This window comes from Pseudopipra pipra, chromosome 1, assembly GCF_036250125.1.
Source record: "Pseudopipra pipra isolate bDixPip1 chromosome 1, bDixPip1.hap1, whole genome shotgun sequence".
NCBI lineage: Eukaryota > Metazoa > Chordata > Aves > Passeriformes > Pipridae > Pseudopipra > Pseudopipra pipra.
The window spans coordinates 60100423-60118550 of NC_087549.1; positions in this window are offsets into that span (position 1 = coordinate 60100423).

The following is an 18128-nucleotide window of genomic DNA, read 5'->3' on the forward strand; positions in this document are numbered from 1 at the left end:
TGTTCTTGCCAGACAGGACTCTGCACACTTGTATATACAATTCATGCTTTGAAAACACAGCCAAGCTAATTTATGTACTTAAAGCAACATAACAGTCCTAGTGCCTCCAGCATCATCAAGGTGAATTTGCTCCCAGGCATCTGAACTTCACTCAGGTATCCCCCCACAGCACTCCACCTAGATATACCACACAGACACACACAAACCTTGTGTGACATACTGCAAGGTGGCTGAGAAGAAAAGCTGGTAAGTAGATGCAATGCTGCAAGAGGAGAGATTGAAAGACAGTCGAGAAAGACTCATACATTTGAGGCAATATCACGTACGTGTGAGCAGTACGTGTGAACCTGATACATGTCAGCAGCATCATGTAAGTAGCAGAGGGTATGTGAGCCTAAGGATTTTTCAATAAATAGACAAATATATCCATGTCTCCTGGCCTCACACCAAGCTCCCACTCCAGATCTCAGAAACAGCAGCAGTTCAGGAGGGCAGGACCTGCGAGGCTGCAGCACAGTAAAGGGAATGGATTTGAGAGAGCAGCAGCATTCATGAGGGAAATGAGGACCGGAGGCAAGGGAAGATGCCTGTATTTGTGCTTGGTTTCCTAAGAGCTATGCTTGGTTGTGGCATTACACCCCTTAAAAGCGTGAATCGCAAAGGAGTGACAGCCCTCGGCTGATCCTATCAGGAGAGGGGATTGGGGTGCTGCAAAAGGCAGACCTGCTGGAGCTCTGTGCTCCCTCAGCCCAGGCAGAAAGCCATGGGAGACTACAGGGAAGTGAGAAATCACACCGACAACACATTTCACCTGGCAATCCGACATTGTTTATCAGCATAATAAAAAGTGCCAATACTTACCACCTGTCTAAAATACGCACTAATAATAAACAGAGTTACAGGGCATATTATGGTCAATGATGAGATATTAATTTATAACCCTGGAAGGAGGGAAGGAAGGCAGAGGCTGCAGTGCCTTATGGGGGCAAAACTTGCTGGGGATAAGGCCAAGGCCTTTTCTTCTCTGATGAGAATGAATGGAAAATAGCATTGATTTTTTTTCAGTGGATTTTTTTTTTTTAGTCTTAAAGTAATATCTCTGTTTATATGATCAAGTTACAGAAACAAATGGTCAGGATATTACCTTTCCATTCCTATATCAGCTGGTAATATCTGTGTGAGAGTGCACGTTGATTTTGTGCAGAATTAAAGACAAATTAATACTGGCATGTGTATAGGGGAGTCAGGGCTCCCTGGGGGCCAGGAAGGTTGGAGACCTCCAGGGCGTCTGTGAGGGCAGGGCTGGGCAGCCAAGAATACCAGGGCAGCCCCATCCCCGGGCACCAGGCACCTTCCTGGGAACTAGGAAAAGGGTTGGTCCAGGCCATGGGCCTCTGGGTAGACCTGGCTCAGCATCCATGGTAGGGCAGGGTCAGGCTGTGGGGTGCTGGAGACTGGCCCTGCTGCAGCAACACTGGGACATGGGCTGACTAACTCTAGGGACTGAGATGGGGACCTGGGCCTGGGCAGGGTAGGGGAAAGCCAGGGGGGTGGACAGGGACAGGAAGGGCTGTGGATGCCCTCAGGGTCATGGCAGCCAAAACATGCGTTGCTCTCACACCAGCCTCTGCCTCATTGACTTAGCTTTCCCCTTCTACCCCCACTCCAGTTCTGAAGTAGAGCTTTTATGGGGTATTTTTTTCTTCTCACTTTGGACTGTTTCCTCCATGGAGGGTGAAAAGCCATCCATGAGCTGCTATTCCCACCAGCATCATTCTCCCACCAGAGGAAGTGAGGTCTCGGCATGCACAGGGATCTCCCAGTGCTGCCTAAAATCTGAGTAAAACCTGGTTACTTCTGGTGCAAATGTGAATGTGTGAGCTTGCTGCCAGGAAAAAATATTTAAATTCTCTGTGCACAGAAGCATTTTTACCTACAAAGTCCAGAGAACCCCCTTCCACCCATGAATAAGAGCTTTATGAGTATCCCAGTATAACAGAAACTGCAGGTAGTTGTTGTAAGTGATGTATTTAAATAGATTTACTCTATTTCTTAATTTGGAAAGGCAACAACTATCTTACAGGGCAGGATTTCATGGTTTTTTTTCCTGCAGTTTATACAGAAACTTGCTGTGGTCAATCAGGCTACCCATGTTGATCATAACCTCACAAACATCACTGATCATCTGCATAATACAAAGAATTTATGTTATGTTTTGCCTTTAAGTTAACAGCAACTGCAAAAACACTATCATTTGAAAAGACCAGACCATGCATAAAATGGTGAAGGCTGGCACCGAATCACCCAACAAGTGCATGTTTTTCTATATTATGTACTTGTTAAGAACATAGTTGGCTGGGAAATTTTCAACAAAAGGCTTATTTTTGGTCACAAAATTTCAATTAGCTTAAGCTTCATTTAATGTTATGGCCATCGAAGTGGTTCACTATTTTCCAGAAAATTATATGATTCAAGTACATCATAGGAAATAACTATAACCTAAAAGAGGCAGATGTCTTTCTACCGTATCTACAGCTTCCTACAGATAGCCCTCCATCTATAACTTTAGACCTGCAATGAAAGGGGCAGATAACCTTATACATAGAGATGTGGTTATGTTCAACAGCAACTGAGCACTCTCTTGCTTATGTGTTGGGCCATCTAGGATAAAACTGGAGTTTCATTTCACTGGGATTTCCCTTGCCTTGTCTTGCAGCACAGCTGGGAGAGGAAGGCAGGTGGAGGAGTACACCTTCCTCTGACTTGCTGCCCTCCTGGTGGAAGGCTAAGACGGACTCCAAGAACTTGTCCACATGAAGGAATAAAAAAAAAAAAACAAGAGGAAGGAAAAGGCTGGGTGGAAAGCAGACCTCCTAGAGCCACTTGGAGGGTGAGCAGAGAGGACAGCTATAGCATTCAAAGAAGTGGGGGTGCAGTAAGGCCTGGTTCAAGCTTTTTGCCACATGTTCTCACGATCAAGCAGATTAATGGTCAGTTTTCTAGCCGTGTTTTGGCTGACTTCAACTCATTCATGTGTAGATTTTAGGAGAAAAACGAGTCCTAGAAGTCTTGTTAAACACAACTTATATTCAAGTGGCCAGATAAAAATCTTCCTCTGGTGCCTGATTCAAGAACCATAATTAGGACATTATAACACAACTGAAAGTCCCAGGAGAGAAAAATCCTGGGTTGGTGCTATTTAAATGTAAACACAAATTTTGCTAATGGCCTTGCAGAAAGATTGGGAGCTTCCCTTTGCCTTCACCTTTTATGCAAGGTAGGGATTAGACCCATTCATTGCTTGCCTGTACATTCTTACCATCTTTCTGTGGCATAATACGTGGTGCCATCCTTGGAAATTAAATAAAGCCTCACATATCAGTGAATTTGAGAGTAAATGAGTTCTAGAAATCCTACTTGGAAATTTTCTTGGCATGCCACGTGAAGTCAAATGCAATATTTCCACATCACTCCCCCTCCCCTTTAGTTGTCTCAAAATTATTTAGAACCAGCCTCGTTGCTAACCAAACATCTATGCTCTTTCTCTCTCCCACAAGTACACACACAGACCCCCACACTGCTGCACTGGTGTGTGCATACATCTCTCCAGCTGTGTCCTGGAGGTTCCAGGGAGCCTGAAGGGAATGCTCATGAAACATGACTTTCACAGATTCTCCGTCCATCTGGAACGCTAGGGTAGCATATGGCAGGCAGCACAGTAACTGTTTGTGGACATGTCAGACATTTTTGCCTTGTGTATTACCTGATTAAGGTAGGAGAAGACGTGCCGATATAAGCCTCTTTCTCACACATTACCCCTCTACAATTTTATTTTTCAATTTAAAAAGAAAGGATGTTTTGGCCAGCCCTGCAGGAATAGTATCCCCTGAAAGGCACAAGAATTTTCACATAAACACCACATTGCTGAGACAATTATACCAGCTTTGCATAGACAGAGATAAAAAAAGAAAGGTGTGGAAGGGAAGAAAGTTTTTAATATAAATTGTAGGGTTATCCCTGGGGCTGGAGAAAAAGGTACAGTTAAAAAAAAAAAAAAGATTAGGAAATAATAACTAAAGCTGCATGCTTTATTACTTCAGGTAAAAATATCTTATGAATAATATAATCATTGTCTCTGGTTATTGGGTATGAAAAAGATAAGTGTAATCAGTGTACTGTGATACAGGAACATTAACACTTTCACATTGACTGGATACAGACTTAGAAATGAGTTAAGAATCACTGGGTCATCTAAGTGGAGGATTATTCTACACACAGGCCCCTAGGTCAATTTAAATTATTTAATTTATCTTGGTGACCGCAGGGGCCTAACCATTCCTGTGCCTGCATTTTTATCTTGCAGGCCTGTTAGCATAAGTTTAATTCTGGGGGATCAGAAAGGCTAGAGTAACAAGGCAGTGTACCAAAATGCAGGCACTGGCTCTTGTAGGGTTAATAGCAGAACCATGAAGAGAAATGACTCAAATTATACCAAGGACGTTTTATTACCCAGCAGCCTTAATCAGTATATATACATTTTTTTTTACACATTATTATACCAAGGGTCCTTTCGGTGCTCATTGGCTTGTTACAAGCATTAAAAGAGGGGACGATGCATTGCAATTAATTCCATGTCTTACTCTGACTCTCCCTATTTTCTTTGAAAAGAGCTGGGAGGAAGCAGACAGATGCAGCTGAAAGCTGTCCAAAAATATTGGAAAAGAAGGTGAATAAGTTTACTGGCATGCTACATTTTCACTCATTTCTTTTACAGACATTTGGGACCAATAGCCATTTACCTACCCTCAGACCATATTTAGTGCCAGGGCATGCAGGGTTTTTGTAACCCAACCCCACTGCTTGAGAACACCAGGTTGGTTTCACCAAGCTGGGTCAGTACGTGTAATACTCACACTGATGTGTTTTAGGGCTCTGAAAATTTAGCACTTTGGCGCTTTCTCATCAAGTGAGAGATTTTAAGTGCTGGTTAGTAACATTTCTCTGAAAGTTTCAGCTTTGGTGGCTTTCTAGCAAAGAGAAAGAAAGATGAAGAGAGTACAGTTGGGCCAAAAGAAAGACACCAAAGCATTGATGATACAAATCACGGAAGAGTTAGTGGCTAGAGTCTGTACTTAATTATTGACAAATACAGTCATCCTTCAATTTGAATTTAAATTGTCAGCTACACAGTCAACTGTAAGACCATCTTGATCCCACAGACAGAAAAGATGAAAAGCCTGCTCTCAAGTGAGGTACAACCCTGTTGAAGAAAACAAATCAATGACATCTGTAAGCTGATACAATATGAAGCCAGGATGTGAAATTTCCAAAGTCCTTGTGCTCGTATTTTCTGGGAAGTTAGGAAAATCATGTTATCCGTTTAGTCATACGTTACATTGGATCAATAGGTTTAAGCTTTGCATTGGTTTCACTTATGATGTGAAGCTGATATTCTCATAGATATTTAGGTATTTCCTCTTGTGTGGTGCTCTTTGAACAAGCAGATGGTAAGATGTTACCAGGTTTCTGCCATGGCTTCAGCTGAAGTTTAGTGGCCAAATACCAGTTTTTAAAAAAGGAGAGATTACCTGCGCTGAATATCTTCCTAGTATGATATTTAAGGATGAAAAAAAGTAATGGAGAATTAACACCTATCATACCTCCTTATGTGAAGCATTATACTCCTAGTTTGAACTGCAGCAACAGCTAAGCAAGCACTATCCAAGGCAATGTTAAACATGCTGTGGAAGGTTGCCTGTCAGGTAGGATTCAAAACCTGATACACGTTGCTTTGTAGCTCCAAAAAAGGAAACTATGCCTAGGAAAGGAAACTATGTGAGGAAAGTTAGTCCTCTAGCATTTCTCCTTTTCTTTACCCAGCTTCCGTTATTTCAGTTTGCTTTAAATTTTAAGCATAATAACATCCCAAACCTAAAAGATAATTTACCAGAAAAAAATCAGCTTTTGTCTGTTGCTGCCTCCCGATCAAGGCTGTGTGCTGAGTGACTCAGCCTTGTCTTGCTCAAAGCAAATTCATTGAAGATTCCCTCTTGGGGAGTTTGTTTTAAGTTTAAGCCAAAACATGATTCAACGAAAGAGTTAAATCTGGTGGTTTGGTTTTTTGAGGCTTTTTTCCAAAAGTAGAACAGAAATTTCAGACACCTCTGTGGTGTCAAAGAAATTCAGATCTGGATAAATCTTCTACAACTTTAAATCTCAGTAAGGTTTCAGAATTGGTTACAAATATGTGATGGAAAAAAAAAAAGGCAAAAAAATCACTGCCTTGGTTATGGAGTAAGAAAAAAAAGGGTTGGTTTGTTTTGTTGTTTTGATGGGTTCTTTTAATAACTATCTGCTGAGATAAAAGCCTTAACACTATTCCCAGGGCTAGCATTCCCACCTCTCACAGATTCGCCTAGGATACTTATGGTGGTTTCATACAGCATATTTTTTTTAGGAAGCCAAACTTTTCTGCCAATGTCAGAAAAAGGACTGTTCCAGTCTCCCTGTGAAAACCTGTTTACATGCAGATTTATGCAGTCTATAGGTAAGGTTTCAGGGGAAACTCAAGGTGGAAGTTGTTGATTCTATATATACTGTTCAATGTGAAGCTGAAATAATGGTTGTTCACTGCTGTTCAATTCAAGTTAATAAGACCTATTTATTTAGTACTTATTTTTTCCTTTTAGTTGGAGATTCTCAGCAGTAATGATATTTTAAAAAAAAAAGTTTCGTTTTTAAAAATTACTTTTTCAGAATTTATTCAACTTCAGATGTTTAAGAAAGGTCCCACAAAATACTACAACTCAGTCAATCATGTACAAGAAGACAAATATTTCCCAAAATTAAATCAGAGTTGCTAGACACCATGAAAACAAAGAAACAAACAAACCAGAGGAACCTGGAGGAAACGGTAGTTTAAACAGAGTTGTGAAAGTCATCAAACAGAATGCCATAGGCCAGCTGCAGAGAATGTTAGCTGGAAAACCTGAGAGCACCTATTGAAAATTATTTTGAAAGCATCAGTAGGTCAAATATTCATTTATTTCTTATCCAAGATGCTCAAGAGGATATTTTTTTTGTTTCCTATTTTCTTTGAAATGGTCAACAAGTCTAGATGCCCAAAAGTGTAAAACTGCCTCTTCCAAAACATTAGAGAAGTGTTGGTTAGTACCTCAATGCAGCAAAGCTCCTTGCTGCAATCAGTATTTCTTTTTTATTGAAAAAATACTTTGTTTTCCATTGTTGAATAAGCAGAATACCTCTCCAGTGAAGCTTCAACTTTAGTCCTCTTATCCCTCAAATTAATGGAGGAAAGTGAAGTTTATAAACACACTGGAGCTTGTAACATTAGAAACACTTGCCTGTGTTTGCAGCTCCCCAAATGCACAGCCTCATTTGCTGCCCAATCAAACTCAGTAGTTGTAACAGTTACCTATGCAGGTCTTACTCTAGAGTTTAAAATTCCCCACCTACAATATATATAGTTAGTCTTAATAAATAAATGACTTGAACTATGCATTATACATCATTCAAATCCATGAGGACACAAATTATGTATAATACATTGGCTGTGTAATTTATTTATTAAGCAAAACGTGAATTTTCCATGGTTGTGTTTTGAGGCACAGTTTGTCACACACAGCTAAATGATGTATTCTTATTAGTCCCACTCAATTACCAAGTCATCCCTCTGTGCACTGTATATTTGTTAATGATAGTGCCACAACGCTGCATCTACAATACCTGTGATTTTAGTGATTCATAACCACTCAGTAAAACTGTGAAAATGATAAATTGACTGCTGTTGATTAAATGCCGCCAACAGTATGTTTCGTATGTGTTTGTCGCAGTTAGGAGTTAAAGAAACAGCATTGCTCCAATCATTTAAATATCTAATTAAGCAGAACCCTGGCTAGATACAGAGAGCTTGTTGGAATGAAACATCATTAGAAGAAAAAAGAAAAACTAGTATAGCAGTGATTTTTTTCATGTGTGTATATAAAGACTTTTCATCTCAACCCCACTGGTCATAAATATGTCATGAACAAAACAAGACCAAAAGATAAAAATTAAAAAGGCTGAAGAACATGGAGTGGAGTCCTCCCAGACTGACTGCACAGCTGCACATGGATGATTTGATGGCTTTAGCTGATATCCGAGATTAGCTTTCAACAACAGTGAACTCCAGTAACATATAAGGCAGTCCTTGATGACAGCCCTTAAGACTGGGGCAAATAGACTGGAGAGGAGAGGATGGGGGGAAGCTATATTCCAGTAAAGCAAATAGCACCTCTCTGCCTCCCACTGTAGGGAAAAATATTTGCACATTTGTAGCAAAGGAATGGCAGAAGAAGGGGAAAATATCTCTTTAAAACTTAGATTAATTATTTTTATTGCTTTGCTTAATGCTTTTTTCCTCCCTTTAGATTAATCCTGTATAGAGTCCTCAAGCTAATACTGGAAGGAGAGTGGAACAAGACCAAGAAAAGTGGGTGTTTCTGTGCCAACAATTTGACTCCTAGCTGAGGATGCTGGAGTAGACAGAGTAATAAAAATAAAGACTTGCCAACTTACGGTCATCTTATTAAGATGAATTGGAAGAGGTTTTTTTCCCTTCCCTCATTTTGAATTTGGAGCTAAGTAGATACACACCTCAGTAGATTAGGGGTTTCTCTTTTTTCCTAATCATTCTCCACACAAGCAATGCTTCCATATTTCTGTACCTAACTAGTGACTTTCATTTCAAATCACTTTGATGTTTTCTGTGGCCAGAAAACTGCCAGCTTAACAGAAGAAGCAGAGGGAGAAAATACCTGGTGCAAAGTATGTATCTTTTATGGTCCATTGTGCATTTTCTCTTAAACAGGAGAACCATGCCATGTCCAAAAATGTTTCACATTTTAGATCTGCAAACACATATGTGCAGTTATTACAACTCAGGAATGCAGGTCTGAGCCAATTCTGCCTAAATTTCAACTTGTGTCCAGAATGATAGTAAATGTTTTAGACGTGATGCTTACACCACAAAATCACCTTCTGTAGCAGAGTCTTACTAATATGCCGTGTATGGTCTTTTTCATTTTGTTTTCAATAGGTATTCTCTTTCTACAGAAAATGTGTCCTCAGCATTGCACATGACTTCCTGTTCCTGTACCACTGGACTCCCAGTCAGAGTTTTTTAAAAGTCAGTAAAGTAGGAGCAAAGCAAAGACAATTGTTTTCCCTAGGAACTGTTTTCTACAAGGTGAATGAATATTGTGATAAAGAAAGCAGCTCCAGGCAATGCAGTGCTGACACGGAGAAAATAGTCTTTGAGGTGGTTAAGAGTATGGTTAAAGTGACGTGCCTAAATTAACAAACAAAATAGGGGTAAAAATTGTAATGTGCACCAAGTGCCTCTCAAATTTAAACTAACACCCTATATTGAGAGCCACAAACCATGCAATCCTCTCGTTAGTTAAAAACAACTGTTGAAAATACTTTGCCCTTAAAACACTTTTTTTAATGTATCTGTAGAATTGAAGGTGCATATTCCTCTTTATCCTGTACCCTTATATGCCACAAAGACTAGAGTAGTAAACACTGTTCTATTACAGAAATCTCAAGCTTTTCCCTCCAGTCCACTAAACAATGATATTGGATAAGTCATTTACCTGAACCATAGAAGTCAGAAGTGAGACCTATCAATGTAGGCTCCACCCTCACCTCCATGGGTAGAACTGACTTTACTCAAAAAAAAGCAGAGTGGAATTTGTTGTTCCATGCTAAACTTCACATAGCAACAAAGTTATAACAGTATAAACTAGCTACGAAGTGCAGCAAAACAGCAAGGCTCTCATTCTCTGGGATCCATATGCAGTCTCCACCTGCCTAAAACAAGTAGTCTTGGAGTTGACTGTGGTTTAGAAGGGCCAGTCTGGCTTTTAAGTTTATTGTTTGGTTACATGTGGTAATGCAGAGCAGTACAGACCTTAGTGCTGGTTAATTCACCCCCTCAAGGAAAAAGAAGCCTCTGACAGAATTCCTCACTTTTTAAAAGAAGAGGCTGTGTCCATGAGTAAACATTAGCAAAAAGACCTGAATAGTGTAAAAGGAAAGAAGGAAAACCCTTCTTGTCTAACTAAGCATGGTCAGAGGCTTTTCTTGGCACAGCATTCCCACTGCAACCTCCACCTGAAGCTCTGAGCAGTTTGGAAAATCTTCATGAATAATTTCTTAGGCAGAACTGAATTCTTCAGTACTCCAGAAGATAAGCCATCCCTGAGGACAGGTACACAAGGTACCAGTGAGGAGCTGGCTGCTCACTATAGACTGTCAGAAGCCCTTGGAAAAGGCCATGTCATGTCAAAAGGGCAAACAACAAAACCAAGAACCCAAGGATATCAGCTCACAACTGCCCAAGAACCCCACTGTTCAGTGACCAGACATGAAAACAGAGAAACTTGCTAGAAAGCACAGAGGTAGAAAGAAAAGGCAAATAAGCATCCAAAAAAAGCCCAGAAATTTCTGGGCTAGGACAGGCTAGGGAGAACATGCATGTGTGGGGGTGGGTGGGTGGCTGGCCGGCTGGCTGGCTGTTCGTATCCACTGGTATGTACATACACATCAGCTAATTGCCCATGGAGAGGGTGGGGAGAAGACAAAGCCCGACAGTGCTTAGAAAAGCTGTTGCTAGGGTTAATTTGTTCTTCCAAGTGGGTCTTACACAAGGAAGTATCTGAAGCACATCCCTCACCTGTACTGCAGCAGTAACTACGAAGCACATATAGGCAGAAAAGGCAAGATTTTCCCCAGGCCAGAGGCTGAAGAGGTTGGAAATTAATGTCTTTTTTTTCCCCACGTTTACCCCAGTCAGACCCTAAATGTGAACTCTGAATCTTACCATGATACAAATAATAAATCTATTATACACTAATGGAAAGGAGAGCTGGAAGCATGGTTGCATGTCTAAACTGGCAAGAAAACAGCGTCTAATAGAAGTCTCCCAATCTTTCAGGACAGATTCACCACCCCAGCAATTAAATACTTTAAAAAGGCCAAATCTCATGTTATTTTGCATCTGAAAGCCCACAGAAAAAGAATAAATAAAAAGCATTGCATAGAAGTGCCATGCATTAATACTTCAAACACAAAACTTGCACTATAACAGGATCCTATTGAAACTTACCTTTCAGACAAAGTGCCTAAACAGATCTTAACTATAAATAATTGGGGGAGAAGGGAGTAAAACAACAATTTTGAGAAAATAAAAACCCAAAGTATTAGGTGTCATAGAAAATGCACATCATTCTCCCATAAATAAAGTTGCTAAGCAGATTTACTGTGAAACAATTTACACTGTGTTATGTAAATGGCAAAATTCTTAAGACTGCTTGGTTGTAAAGAACAAACCTGTGAAAAGGACCCATTTTTACCATCAGTCACACCATACATTTAGCAGGTGTCTATTTTACCCACAAGCCTTGAAGATATGCAAATAAATACATAAATTGCCAAATGTTTTATCTATTGTAATAAAGTTTTTCTGCTCATTATTTTCTGAAAGAAATGAACAACTGCTTTATTAGACCTGGATGGATGTCCCTTTCCAATTTCTTTGTAATCAAACAGAAACTTGGCAGTGAACCAAAGCATTTACTCTTCCGAGAACACAATGTTTCAGCTACTACTTAGCTACTCCTTCTGTAGAACACTCTTGTCAAGGACTCTATCAAGTATATCATGAAGTGTACTCATTATAGGGAATAAAATTCTCAGCTGGTCTTTTGCTTACCCACTGCACAAGCAACAGTGAAAGGCAGGTTAAAGAACGACTGATATTGCTGGTTAGAACCCTGCTTTTGTTTATGGGTACGAAAGCAGACGACAAGAGTTAAATGAGCAGGGTGGCTACATGTTACTCCTTGCATGTTATGTCTATGAGTCACATTATAGCTTTCAATATCTATGATTAGCTGCTACTGCTAAACTTGTGCTTCCATACATTTTCTGACATCAGCTCTCTTCCTTCAATCAAAAGGGAAAATCTTGAAGTTTTCCATTGCCCAACTTTCAAATAGTTATAATAGGAAGATCAATGCATCTTTCAGTTCATTCCTGCTACAGGCCCAGAACTTATTTTCCATGAACATCCATAAGAACAGAAACAACAAGTGTTCAAATGCCTCTGAATAGGGTAACAACATCCATAAGTGGACTGGTTTGAAGCCAGTGCAAGAGCAAGAAATTATTCTTCCATACTTGTTTAGTCTATATGGGGGAATGGTTCAAAGGTAAGCAGAAGGTGTATTGCTGATGGGATGAGAAATAACATGCCTACAGTTCAATTTGCCATGCTGATATCACACATCTTTGATACTGATATTTGAATTCCAAACCAGCACATGTTCTTCTTCCTACCCAGATCATGCAAATGAAGAAACTAGACAGCACAGAGGCACAGGTATAAGGTGCTCCTTGGACTTCCCAGCGACATCTGAGTGGGGCACGCCCACAGAGGTACTGGGTTTTACACCTGGTAAGCACAGACAAACAACATCCAAACAGTAAAAGCAATCCACTTTGGTTTTGCCTTGTGAAACAGCCAGAAGACATTTCATTCCACCAGGTGTGTTTGTCTTCCATTCTCACAGCTGTCCTCTATAATTTTCTATAATTTTCTATTATTGCTCAGCCTCTGTGGTCTGATCTCTGAATGAAGTTTCCCCTTGCAAAACTGAAGCGAATGATTACAACAAGGCACTGCTATAAAATTCAGTCTTTCAATCAAGATATTACACGGTTGCAAGTGCAAGACTGTTTATCTAAGACTGTTAGATTTTTAAGTTAAGCAGTTTCTGAAACTTTTATGGATGTTACTTTTCTAATCTTTTTCATTATTTTACACTGATCACTAAGGATGATTGGCTGGCAGACTGTATCAATCAGCTTGAGTGCAAGGATTTTCACAGTACTGTGTTTCCAAAAAATGTGGAGTGAATATTCAAGGCTCTATCCTGACTGGGTACCCTAATTAGTCTGTCTGATTGGATCTTGTCTTCCATTTTCAAGTTGTTCACTAGCAGCCAAGGTGTCACTCAGTTCCAGACTGGCTTCAAGTAAAAGAAAAACTTCAACATATATGAGAAAGAACAGTACCAATAGAAAGTGGGACATACAAATTAATAAAGATGAAAATTTGTAATAAATGAATATAAGTTCCCTGTTTTATTTCTGTCTTATGTTTGCCCCCATTTACCTCTACACGTGGGTAAAACTACTGTCTCAGTTTTTCCAATAATTCTTTTTTGTTTAGGGAGCTGCTGTGGTTTAACCCCAATCAGCAACTCGGACCCATACAGCTGGTCACTCACTTCCCCCTGGTGAGATGGGAGAGAGAGTTGGAAGGGTAAAAGTGAGAAAACTCGTAGGTTGAGATAAAGGCAGTTTAATAGGTAAAGCAAAAGCCATGTATGCAAGCAAAGCAATACAAGGAATTCATTCACTCACTTCCCAGGGGCAGGCAGTTGTTCAACCATCCCCAGAAAGCAGGACTCCATCACGTGTAACAGTGACTTAGGAAGACAAATGCCAACACTCTGAACATCCCTCCCTTCTTTCTTCTTCTCCCAACTTCATATAGTGAGCATGAGGCCATATGGTATGGAATGTCCTTTTGGTCAGTTAGGGGCAGCAGTTCCAGCTGTGTCCCCTCCCAGCTCATTGTGCACCCGCAGCCCACTCGCTGGTGGGATGGAGTGAGGAGCAAAAAGGCCTTGACTATGTGTTAGCACTGCTCAGCAATAACAAAAACATCCCCGTATTATCAACACCATTTTCAGCTCAAATTCAAAACATAGCCCCATACCAACTACTGTGATGAAAATTTACTCTACTCCAGCCCAAATCAGTGCAGGAACCAAGAGGCTCCATTATCAAATTCTAAAACACAACAGAAATCAAAACTTATTGTAATTATTGTAGAAGAGGCATGAACAAATGTTATAAAGGAAGAGGGTTGTGAAGTGGAAACCATGAGAGAAGAGTCAATGCAAATTAGAAACTGATTTACCCCTCAAAAGTTTGTTGAGGTGTTTGAGGTGCTGGATGGGTGGTCTTATATCTTTACATTTAAAATGTATTAAAGAGTATTTCTAGTTAACATGGCATACCTACTTAAGGAGTGTGTTTACTTTTTCTATTGTAAAATATTTGTTATAATTTCTCTAAATTTTTAAAAAAATACTATTTACATTCAGTGCTTGAGCCTACATAAAGTCATAATGGAAATAAAGTAGAACATTTTATTGGCATTAATGCCTTTAAGATATTCCTGATAAGAGAGACACTAACTTTTCTATTTACTGATACCTTCAGGTTTCAACAGAATTTTTTTTTCAGAAAAAAAGCTTGAAAACATCACATAGGTATTTAGCCTTCCAATTTTCTCAGTCTAAAGTACAGTTAATATCTCATTAAAAACAAAAACTTGAAACTAAACAAACAAAACCCCATACATTTCTAATGTGACTGCTTCTAACACATGCAAAGTTACAAAAAGGGTCTGTCATTTATACAAGGGAGTAGGCTTCACTTCTAATGCAAGAAGTAAACTTCGATTTCAGGGGAAATTTACCCTGAGACAACTGTATTAGTCAATACATAAAATAATGATAGTTCCTAGGGAGTAAGGGAATTAGAGATTAGTGATGTATCATGGGCTGCCAGAATTAGAAACACAGGGGCTAGGAGAAATTTTATTCTGAGCAATAAGTTCAACTAACCTGGAAATTCTCTTTCTTTCTCTCTAAAAAAATTTTTTAAAAAGTTGACTTGAGCCATATGGAGCAGACTTAGCCAAATAAGGACACAAAAGAATGAGAGAAACCTCAGGACTGATCATTGCATGTCTCCATTAAATAAAAAAAAAAAAAAGAAGAAGAGAAAATAGTAACAAATACTTTGTTGTCTTTTCAAAGTAGTTTTAGAGAGGTGATGTTTTCTTCCCGGTTTCTGAGCCTTTGGAATTCATTTTTTGATTGTTCTTTCCCAATGAAAGAGCTAAAATTATTTTTTTCAAAATCTAAAAGCTGACAGGATCACCTATAACCTGATTCCAGAAGCTGCAGATTTAAGGGTCACAGAAAGGTTCCTACTTTTCCCCTCAGAAGACCACAGATTGCATAAAAAAACTCCAAATATTGAGGACTCCACACGTCCCGTGACATGGTCATTCCAAACCCAAACAGACACAGGTGTTGAACAGTACAGAAGCTGCTATACATTGAAATAACCTTCTGACATCCCAAGTGAACAAAAGGTATTGGGCCCTAAAACTCCAACCATCATCCTCCAATATATGTTGAACGTGTGTAATGACAAGGCTCTCTGAGAATCTCAAATCACAGTTACATTTCAGTGCTCTTGTTCCTATTTTTCCATTGCTCTGTGTGAAAATTTTTACCATGCTGCCAGAATAGACCTATGACATAATGCAATATAAAGTTATGCTTTGAATCTATTTTTGGCACTGTTCCATGAACTTTTTGCTCCGTTTCCTTAAATAAAAGCAAGTTAATTAATAGGATGCATTTTAAGCAAACACACTATTTGAGTACTGCTGCCTTCCTAACAGCAGATTTCAGTCCACATTTCAGTTGCAGTCTGGAGAAACCCACCACAAATCTGAAATTTCAGAAAATCCAGGTGAGGTCTACCAAATCCAATTTCAGCTACATGATATGTATGAAACCAAAGTATTTCCACTGTGCAAGCTATTATAAATTTCTGTCCTTTGTAGGTGAAATCAGGATATGGACCACTGAATTTATTTTCCCCATTTGTCTCTTGTGAAAACCAGTTCTGTGTAGGTGTCCATAGCAGAGACTAATCTGTTCAGATTCAGCTGTTTGAGCTACTTTGCATCAGTTTTAGTAAATAGCAGTATGCCTTCCATTTTTTTCTTTCTGAGACATTTTCTTTCTTCTTAGAGAAAGCTTTAAAAAAAAGAAAAAAGTGCTTTCTTCTTGAGTCTTCGGCCTTACGTAGTGGCCTGTCCTCCCAGTGTCCTTCCCCAGGCCCCGAGTCATGCATCACTCATCTTGTCACATTGAACTCCAGATGCTCCTACCCTAGAGAATGCTCTGACTCTGGCAATTTTTCTTCATTCTCACTAACAATTTGGTAATGAAATATTGATTTTTAGTTAGATTCATATTGATGCTATTAGGTTTGCATTGATAAATCATGCTGGCCTCCTGTCTGAGAGGCTAGAAAGTGCTACACTGAACCCTGGAGATTACAATCAACTCATTGATGTGTTAATTTGATGGATTTTTTCGTTCTCTTAGAAGAAGTAGGAGGGGTAGGGGAAGATTTTTCAGTACTGCTGTTGTAAAGTTTTCACAGTGAAATCAGGGACAGTAATTGTGGGGTTTTCTATGTGCATTCACTTTAAAAGTATCTTTTTGCCTATTTGTCCAGAACATAAAACGAAAGGAGGAGGAGAAGGACTCTGGGGTTGAGAGGATATGACACACCTTGTAAACAGAGCTCCAGACTCCCACATGGAGTGGAAAAAATAGGAACAGTTAAATCCCAATTAAACCCTTCAGAGGTTGTAGTCAAAAAACATTTCCTCCTGCTAAACAGGTCTTCATGCAGAGCTAAATCCCAGGTGAAGTGAAAATATTGCGGACATGGGATCCCTCTCTGCTGGCCCTGTTCTACCAGGAGCCTCACGGTGGGATAGCTCTCCCCTCCCCTCTCGAGTGAAGTGCCATTTAGCCAACTTCCACATGCATCTGCAGCCTATTTAAAACAGCCTCTAGCTTTGATTTATGGTACTGTGCAAATGTAATGCCTGTCATTAAGGGACAATACGTGCCAAACCAAAGGATTACGTTGTGATTTCCTTCAAAGGCCTAGGGTTTCAAGGAGGTACAGCAGCCACTACAGCACAGGAGGAAAGGCTTTTAGAGAACACTTAAGTCAAATTTTGCTGTATCGTTATTTTGTGAAGCAAAACCATTTCACATTTAGTGATGCTTCACTTATTTTCTCCAGAAGGTTATCATCCCCCCCCCTTCCTTTGCATCCCCCACCATGACCCCCAGCACCAAGGGACAGTGGAAAAGCCTGTTTAACAAGGGACCAAACCTGTCAGCTTCATTAATAAAACCATCTCCCCCACCGAAAGAACTTCTCAAGTCCTTAACCAGATACATTTTATTTTTTTATATATTTTTTTTTTTAGATACTCCATCCTGTCCCATTAAGAACATCAGTGATCAGCATGCCAGGTCAATGACACCTTAACTGAATCTGAACCTCATACAGCCTATGGTTGATAGGTAACTCCAAAGGAGTTACCAAACGAGCCTCAGCGAAAGACATGCAGCTACCTTTGATTAATAATTATTGTATGGAGTTGGGGGGAGCAGAGGGTGCGTGGAAGAAACTCCATTATCGACTCTTCCTGCCCTTCCAAGAGGCTTCTCTACTCCATTCAAGGTTGAACCGCTGAAAATAATAAAGCCACTTCACATAGGACAGTTTATTATTACCTTAGCTCTTCTGTTTTGGTGCCGGTTGAAAGAAAGAAGGGGGACTTGAAGGAAAACTAAAGATAAGGGGTTTATGTCATATGGAAATGGGCACATTTTTGCTGGAACTTGCTTACATAAACCACTTACATACTAGGACGTTTTCTAATTAGCTTCACTTCAAGGCTCTGTCCCCACCTCCCTCTCCTTTGCCCTCCCAGATGAAAGCATATGAAGAGTCCTGTCCTAAAGAAATATGTCCTAGTACATAAGGAGGCAATCATCTGTACCTTCAAAAAGATGATGTCAGTGATGAAACTGTTAGTTAAATTCTGTTGTACTATTGACATCTTAATGCCACAAACCCAGCTGGTACGAGATCAGTAACATAAACAGTCGAGTTCAAATTAATCTCTTTGAACCTCACTGCTGAGCTGAAACCTCTGTTTGACAGTCTAAACTGCCAACTTCATCTTCTTCTCCCAGTTATACAGTAGGTTAAACATGAAAAAAAGCACCCTGATAATGCAAAAAGGTTTTGCATGTAGCAAGGAAATTTAAGCTCTGACAACCATTTCAAGCACAACTCTTTGCACACGTAGT